This window comes from Mirounga angustirostris, unplaced genomic scaffold, assembly GCF_029215605.1.
Source record: "Mirounga angustirostris isolate CCGP_5_RB_7025 unplaced genomic scaffold, mMirAng1.0.hap1 SCAF_6, whole genome shotgun sequence".
Lineage (NCBI taxonomy): Eukaryota > Metazoa > Chordata > Mammalia > Carnivora > Phocidae > Mirounga > Mirounga angustirostris.
In genome coordinates, this window is record NW_026991714.1 from 93862140 (window position 1) to 93871244 (window position 9105).

General features: G+C 43.8%; 1 long non-coding RNA gene across 4 annotated transcripts in view; it reads left to right on the top strand.

Moving 5' to 3' along the window:
- Nucleotides 1–7836, top strand: part of LOC123840763 (uncharacterized) — a 61628-nt gene extending 53792 nt beyond the window's left edge. For 3 of the 4 annotated variants that reach the window (XR_010412449.1, XR_006790088.3, XR_006790087.3), the window contains 2 exons: nucleotides 6029–6277; nucleotides 7502–7836. This is a non-coding gene — a long non-coding RNA (uncharacterized LOC123840763). Of the gene's footprint in view, nucleotides 1–6028; nucleotides 6278–6366; nucleotides 6412–7501 lie in introns of all 4 variants that reach the window. The other variant, XR_006790085.3, reaches the window with a different exon arrangement.
- Nucleotides 7837–9105: the final 1269 nt, after the last annotated feature.

Below are 9105 nucleotides of genomic sequence, written 5' to 3' on the forward strand. Positions count from 1 at the left end.
ATGCCCTTAAACGGCATCTGCTGACCCTCAGCTTTCCATGTTCCTTTTTCTCTCTCTCCAAGGCTGGAATGAAGATAGGGTGATGATGAGCCGGCTTTGTTTCTGGGAGGGCACGAGGGCAATATCCTGGGGGGTGGCTCCTGGCTGGCCCGGTGGAGCAGGGCAGCTTCAGCGTCCTGGACCACTACCACCCTGAACTTGTATGGGACAGAAGTGAGTGTTCTGTCTTGCTAGGACTCTGTCCTTTTGGTCTCTGTGAAAGCAGCTGAGCCAATATCTTAAAGGATACACCCACTTTCCGGGGTGGTTCCTACTGTGTTCTCCCTTGCTTCTGATGGGCAAGCCTCTTCCTGTCGGTTCTCAGGGCTGTAGCTCTCTCCATGTCAGTAATGTTCTAATGCTTCCTTACCGGCTGCACCATGAAAAACTCTGCCTCTGTGCTTGTCTTGCATTTCTGGCATCATTCTGCCGCCACCACACGAGTCTGTGGCTTTGAGAGCTCTGTGGGACTCGCAGGACCATCTGCCTAAATACAGCATACAGATTTTCCATCTACTGTGCATGCAGGACCCAGGAATATCGAGTCCCTTGGCTTCCAGATTCCACCTAGAGAGGGAGCAGAATATGTTGGTCTAGAATCCCCAGGTATATCTGGCGTTTTCCTCCCCCAGCCCCAATCAGAGGGCTCAGCTTAGGACAGCAGTGGGATGAGACTAGAGCCCTTTCTTTGGAGCCCATCGGTGTCTTTGCCTTTCTTTCAAATCTCCTTATCAGACGAATCTTTCTGAGTAGTAACAGTATGGGAAGCTCTGTTCTAACATGTCAGGTTTCCTTCTAAGTCTTTTTGCCTTAATACCTGGGCCTAAGCTTTAAAGATTTTATTTATTCATTTGAGACACAGAGATACAGAGAAAGAGAGAGCATGAGCAGGGAGAGAGGCAGAGGGAGAGGGAGAAGCAGGCTCCCCGCCGAGCCAGGAGCCCGATGCGGGGCTCGATCCCAGGACCCTGGGATCATGACCTGAGCCGAAGGCAGACGCTTAACCATCTGAGCCACCCAGGCGCCCCAGGGCCTAAGCTTTAAAAATATTTTGTTTTAACTGTTGGTTACCAGAGTGGAAAGGGGTGGGGGATGGGTGAAATAGGTGATGGGGACGAAGGGGCGTGCTTGTCGTGATGAGCACATGGTGTCTTACAGAAGGACTGAATCACTATGTTGTACACCCGAACACTGTATGTGAGCTAGCTGGAGTTAAGGTAAAAACTTAAAAAATAAATGTTTTCTTTTTCTGGATTCTGCTGTATCATTCCTTCTCTGAGGCAAGTAAGGCAGAACATCCCATGAGGCAGAGGGTGGTGATAACTAAAATAATGCAGTTGGATGGAAGTGTTTGTTAATATTTCAAAATTTCATCTGTCAGTGAACTAGCAGCCAATATTGCCAAGACCTGTCTTTTAGGAGTTCCTGTCAATAAATAAGGATTATTTGTTGTGGTGCAGTGGAAGGTTCATTGGCTCAAGATTTACAAGGTTTGTGTTCCAGTCCTGGTTTACGCCTCTTCTTTGGAAGCATACCTTCTCTGTTAATAGTAAAGGGCAATTCCAAATGTTTGTCTCCTTTAACCGTGGACTTTTTGACTCTGCTGATTGTGTAATGTTGGGAAACTGACCTAGATTTCAAGCTTCAGTTTTTGCTATACATTTCCATAGCACTTTTTAAAAAAGATTTTATTTATTTATTTTTGTGAGAGAGAGAGTGAGAGATAGAGAGAAAGAGCACTAGTGTGGGGAGGGGCAGAGGGAGAAGCAGACCTCCTGCTGAGCAGGGAGCCTGATGTGGGGCCCAGGACCCTGGGATCATGACCTGAGTCGAATGCAGACGCTTAACAACTGAGCCACCCAGCTGCCTTCCTTAGCACTTTGTACCTCGGACACAGGGAATGTATGTGGAAAAATAATAATAGTTCATATTTAAACAGAATTTCTAAATTGTAAGTATTACTCTTAGTGCTTCACATATACTGTTTCTTTTGTGACTCATTTATGAGATGGATACTGAGATACAATCCAAAGGAGAACTAGAATTTAAGTCTATACAATCTGGTTCCAGGGTCTGTGCTCTTAATTATTAAGCTAGACAACCTCTTGTAACAGGAAATATTTTGAAGGAAAGGAATGAAAATGTATTGTAATTACTGGAGTGCTTTCCTGGTTTTTTGTTTTTTTTTTCTCCTTTGATTTAGAGGTACTGTTCTTTCAAAAGCAAACCATGACTCAGCTCTGCCTAAATTATCCCAAAGTTCAGGTATGCTCAGGAATAACTGAATGCATGCTAAGAGTACAGTTATTAAAATTGCTATTATTTTTTATTTTATTTTATTATTATTATTTTTTAAATATTTTATTTATTTATTTGACGGAGAGAGACAGCGAGAGAGGGAACACAAGCAGGGGGAGTGGGAGAGGGAGAAGCAGGCTTCGCGCCGAGCAGGGAGCCTGATGCGGGGCTCAATCCCAGGACCCTGAGACCATGACCTGAGCCGAAGGCAGATGCTTAACGACTGAGCCACCCAAGCACCCCTAAAATTGCTATTAATTTTTATAAAGTGCATTTTTATAAGTACATTTACTTTATTCAAACTACCTCCTTTCAAAGATGGATTTAGTTCAGGAATCAATGCAAGCAACTCAGTTTTAATTTCCACTCACAAATTATAATTCAAAAATAGCACTAACCAAGTAATAATGAAGTAAATGTTGGCTTGGCTTTCTTTAAAGGACTTCTACCCCAGCCAAACTGTGTAATTGAAATTTAATTGCACGATAAAACTTTATCACCATCTAGTGTCAGTAAGGAACACTACAGTAATGTTGCTTGTCCCTCTTGCTTCTGTTAGTAGTATCTAGCACTCCCAGGTGGTACTGCTTGATTCCTTTACCAGAGACCATGGGTTCTGTAGACTATTTTAATAACTGAATTTCAGAGTAACTCATTTCACGTCATTTCTCACTTCCAAAGCACAGTTTATTTTATGAGCGTGCTCTCAGGGGACCATAGGGATTTTCATCCAAGTTAGAGACCAGGTGCTCACCCCTAAAAGAGCCCTTTACTTTAGCTTCAAAATGCTGAACATGGGGAAAACCTTCATGATATATATTTACATTATTATGAGATAGTTTAGACATTCTGAAGAACGTCAAGATAATAGATCAAATTTCGGTGTGCTCACTGTATTGGTTATCCACGGCTGTATAACAAATTGCCTCAGCGCTGCAACCTACAAAGCAAAACACTGATTATCTCACACCGTTTTTGCGGGTCAGGAATCAGAGTGGCTTCGCTGGGTGGTTCTGGGCCAGTGTCTCCCTCCAGGCTGTGGCAGGTCATCTCAAAGCCTAACCGGGGCTGGAGGGACAGCTTCCAAGCTTACTCTTGTTTGTTGGCAGGTTTTGGTTTCTTGCTGACTGTTTCCTGACATGTGGGCCTCTTTGTAGGACTTGCTTCCCCCAGAGCAAGAGAGAAGGAAGCCTGAGGGAGAGAGGGGGGGGTGGGAGGGAAGGTGGGAGGGAGGCAGGGAGGGAGAGAGGGGGATGCCATAGTCTTTTTTTAGAACCTAGTTTCAGAAGTAATGTTTTACTTCTACCGTATGTTACTGGTCACTCAAACTGGTGTCCCTGGGCCTGGTACCATGTGGAGGGGGACTATGCAGGGCGTGAAGGCAGGAGGCAGCCATCATGGGGACCATCTTGAAGCCTGGCTGCAACACCCACCTTCAAGCTTTACTAAATAGAAACATTTTGCCCCGTTTGTGTTACTACCTTATAAGTGAGTTTAGCCCAGGGCTAAACTCTGAGAGACATAAATGGGAAAGAACTTGTTCTTCCCAAGGGCTTTCAACCACACTGCTCAATCTCTCCTCCTCCCTTGGTGACTGACATCTCTGATAGATCCCGTGGCTCACATTGGGCTGTTCGAGAGATGAAAAAGCCTAGTGCAATCTCAAATGCAGCTTCAATCTTATGTCTTTACCTCTTCTTACTGCTGACTCTGTGAGGAAGGAGATCAGGGTCCCTTCAAGAATCTTTTTGGCTTCCTTTGCTTCTTTCTTGCTCTCTAATTGCTCTAGCATGGGGTTCAGTATGTGGATTAAAGAGGAGCAAAAAAATCTTTGTATTTAGCTGATATTGTGTATAGTCCTCTCTTGGCTAAATCTAGCTCATTCCCTCCATTAACCTGAGCATCCAAGTACAGGTTCTTCAGGTGAAGATGTAGGTTATTGGGAGAACCCATGAATGGGCTTCATTCTGTTTAAGTCGTTCTCCATTGGCTTCTTGAGACCCACTCTCACCCTACACAGCCTCTTCCTGCTGGGGACCCCTGACCTCAGGAAGCAGCGTTCTTGGGAGGTAGTAGGGTCTCTTCAGGATGGCTTATGCCAAGCTACTCCCTGCAAGCCCTTTTGGTCAACAGGAAAACATCATGTGTCTTTTTCCTGCCAAATGCCTACCCATCCAGTTAGCCCTCCTGCCCCGTAACGGTGCTGCTCCAGCCAGTCTTCTGTGTTTGGAATTCTCCAGACGGGCTCCCCAGGTATAGATGCCAACAAATACCTTGCGGATGCTCATTGGCTTTCCTTAGACCTCTTTCTGCTCTTGTCTTTGGTGTCCGAGTAGTACCAGGGCCCACAGTGTGAGGGCTCTGTAAACATCCAGCCAGAAGGCGAGATGGCAGTTTACTCTCTTGTAGGCACTCTTGGTCCCTGTGACTGATTTGCTTGGAGGCTCTCTCTCGGCTTGGCAGTGGGTAAGAAACATTCGATTATGGAAGGTGGCAAAACCCCCCAAAATCCCATTCAAGTGAATGTATGGCCTTCTCCTAAAATGGCTGGAAAAACCTGACAGGGACTGATACTTGAAGGACCAGCTTGGTCATTTTTTATAAAATTCTGCAGAAATGTGTCTAGGAAGTCTCTTTGACTGCAGGGCCTTAGCTGAATTTCAAAGACAGTGAGAAAACCCCTTTTAACATCTTAAATTCTGCTCAGATTAAAACATGTAGAAATTTACAGATTTAATTGAAATCCCCTGTGTATTTGTCCTGAATTCCACTCCCCTCCTTGCCTACCTAGAGGGTGTTTTTCAACGCCATATATATTTAATACTTGTCCTGGTCCATTTGGGCAGCTATGACAGAATACCACAGACTGCGTGGCTTATAAACAACAGAAATTTATTATTTACGGTTCTGGAGGCTGAAAATCTGAGATCAGAGTGCCAGCATGGTCAAGGGAGGGCCCTGTTCCAGGTCACAGACTTCTCATTGTATCCACACATGGGGGAAGGGGACAAAGGAGCTCTCTTGAGCCTCTTGTATAAAGGCATTAATCTCATTCATGAAGGCTCTGCCCTCATGAACTAATTACCTTCCGCCTTCTAATACCATCACATAGGGCAGTGGGATTTCAACATTTGAATCTGGGCCTGGGGGGGGTGGTGGTGTTGGGGGGATACACAAACATTTGGACCGCGGCAATACCTGCTACCATATGTGTACATCTCTATGAAGAATATATTGTAGGTATTTTTCAAGCTTATAGAAATGGTATTTTAGCATGCATTTCATCCTGCAAATTGCTTACATTGTTCCACATGTTTTTAAGATGGATCTATGTGGATACTTGAAATTCTAATTCTTCCTTTTAATAATTTTACAGTATTTCATTTGTTAATATGAGATATACTTTATTTTAAAAATTTATTCTATTGGGGGCACCTGGGTGGCTCAGTCTTTAAGTGTCTGCCTTCTGCTCAGGTCATGATCCCAGGGACTTGGGATCGAGTCCCGTGTTGGGCTCCCTGCTCAGCAGGGAGTCTGCTTCTCCCTCTGACCCTACCCCCTTTTGTGTTCTCTCTCTCTCAAATAAATAAATAAAAAATAAAAAATCTTTAAAATAAAATAAAACTTTCTTCTATTGGTCATTTACATGATTTTTAAAATTTTCTTTTCTTTCTCTTTTTTACTATTGCAGATGAGATAGCAATCACCATCCTGGTACTTGTCTCCTTTTTTTAGACTTTATTAATTTGACAGAGAGAGCACAGAGGGAGAGTGAGAGGGAGAAGCAGACTCCTTGCTGAGGAGAGACACCAACATGGGCCTCGATACCTGGACCCTGAGATCATGACCTGAGCCAAAGGCAGATGCTTAACAAACTGAGCCACTCAGGTGCCCTTCATCATTCATGTTTTTATGCCTGTCTCTCTGCGCTGTGTTCTGGGTAAGTTTTTTACCGTTATCTCCAATTTCATTAATTTGTTTAGTGTATCTGGGCTAGAGTTTTCCTGATTATTGAATTTTTAATTTCAGTCACTCTATTTTTGCTTCGAAGATTTAAAATGCATTCTTTCTCATGTAAGTTTTTCCTTATTTTTTGTTTTTGCTTCACAAATTCTTTTTTTTTTTTTTTTAAGATTTTATTTATTTATTTGACAGAGAGATAGAGAGAGAGCACAAGTAGGCAGAGAGGCAGGCAGAGGGAGATGGAGAAGCAGGCCTCCCCACTGAGCAGGGAGCCCGATGTGGAGCTCGATCCCAGGACCCTGGGATCACGACCTGAGCCGAAGGCAGCCGCCTAACCGACTGGGCCACCCAGGTGCCCCTGTTTCATGAATTCGTGCTTTACAAAGATGAAACATTCTTTACTGAGCTTAATATACTTATTTTCAAGTTTTGTCAGATTCTTTCAAAAAATTAATTTGTTTTGGAATCCATTTACATTTGGAATGTAGAATTTTGGGGTAACTTTCTTAGCATTAGATGTTACTTTTCATGGTTCTGGAATTTTGTTTGTATGTACATTTTGAGGCGTATGTATATTTCTGAATAAAACATCCACTTTCCAGAGACGCCTGGGTGACTCAGTTGGTGAAGGATCTGCCTTCGGCTCAGGTCATGATCCCAGGGTCCTGGGATGGAGCGCCTGCCCTATCCCCAACTGGGCTCCCTGCTCAGTGGGGAGTCTGTTTCTCCCTCTTTCTCTGTGTGCACTCTCTTTCTCTCAAATAAATAAATAAATAAATAAATAAATAAATACAATTTTTTAAAAAAGATTTTATTTATTTGTTTGACAGAGAGAGACACAGCAAGAGAGGGAACACAAGCAGGGGGAGTGGGAGAGGGAGAAGCAGGCTCCTGGCTGAGCAGGGAGCCCGATGTGGGCCTCGATCCCAGGACCCTGAGATCATGACCTGAGCCGATGCAGACGCTTAACGACTGAGCCACCCAGGCGGCCCTAAATAAATAAATCTTAAAAAAATAAAATAAAATGTCTACTTTCCCTCTACTTTCATGAAGATGGGATGGGGGTCTACAATTTACAGAGAGGAAGGCTTATTTTATAAGCCAATTATTAATTTTTATGATAATGAGTTTTATTATAAGCTTTTTTAAATTTAAATTTTAATTAATTTATTTTTAAAGATTTTATTTATTTATTTTCCAGAGAGCAAGAGAGCACAAGCAGGGGGAGTGGCAGAGGGAGATGGAGAAGCAGGCCTCCCCGCTGAGCAGGGAGCCCGATGTGGGGCTCAGTCCCAGGACCCTGGGATCATGATTGGAGCCAAAGGCAGACACTTAACTGACTGAGCCAGTCAGGCGCCCCCTTTTGTTACCCTTTTATCATTAGTTTTGTTTTGGTGGCTCAAACTTATTGATGCCCATGGAAGTGATGTGTAACCATATTTGGGCCTGGATGTTAAACATATGAAATATGGGGGCTGGAGGAGGTGGAGAACAATTCAGTATATAACAACATGTCTTCAATAAATATTTGTTAAATTAACATCACTGATTTCCATAGGTCTCTCTATTTCTGATGGTCATTTTCCCTTAACATAGAGTTGCTCTTTTAGGTTTTCTTGTATCTGTATGAATTTGATATTTTCCTTTCCCTTTGGATCCCTTCTGAAGAAAGGGGTATCCCCAGTATTCTAAGTATTCCCCGATATTTCATAATTTTGGATATATACAACACACTTTCCGGGATCGCCTAAATGAAAAGACAGAAATGCCAAGTGGTGGCAAGGATGTGGGGCAGCAGGGGTGTTCATGCCCTGCTGGTGGGAGGGTAAATTGGTACAACCATTTGGCAAGCTCTTTGGCAGCATATCAAAGCTAACCATCTGTACACCCTATGACCCAGGAGGTCTATTATGCAGCAGAAATACACCCATATGTTCATCAAAAGACACACAAAAGTGTTCAGAGCCACACTGTTCATAATAGTTACCTAAATACCCATCAAAAATAAATGAGTCCGGAAACACACCTGGGAGACATGACTCTCCCAGAGGCCCTGTGTATCCTGTGAGCACAGGGCAGCAAGCGCTCTATCTTAACTGACCTTTCTCTCTAGGCATGAGTAATGCAGGGCTAACAACCCTAACTCCAGGAAGATGGCCTGTGGGGCTGGAGTGTGCCCCAGATGCACAGGCCTAGAAGTCCAAGAGGCCTGAGGGCAGGAAGTGCTTCTGGAGCAACACCATGCGTGGGTTCCTCAGGAAAAAAAAAAAAAAGATAAATAAAGAAATTGGTAAATTGGAAATCTCACTCAATGAGATTGTATGCAGCAATGAAAAAGAATCATCTACATCTCCCCACAACTATATAAATACATCTTCTAGAAGAAACGGTAGGTGAAACAGTGGTGTACTTATATGAGGGGGTGGTGGAAGGTTCACCCCAGGTGTAGACAGTAAGGATGTGCACTGTCTGTAGAGAATTTAAAAACAATATTAAAACTGACAAAAAATCAGTGTTGTTTTTTTTTTAAAGATTTATTTATTTTTAGAGAGAAAGAGAACCGGGCGTGGGGGGGCGGCGGAGAGGGGCAGAGGGAGAGGGGGAGAGAATCTCCAGCAGACCCCCAGCTGAGTGCAGAGCCCGGTGTGGGGCTCCGTCTCACGACCCTGTGATCACGACCCTGAGATCACGACCTGAGCTGAAACCAAGAGTCGGGTGCTTAACCGACTGAGCCACCCAGTGCCCGTCAGTTTTACTTTTTCACTGTCACCCTGTGCTATCGTTCGGAGCAGTATGGGTGATAAA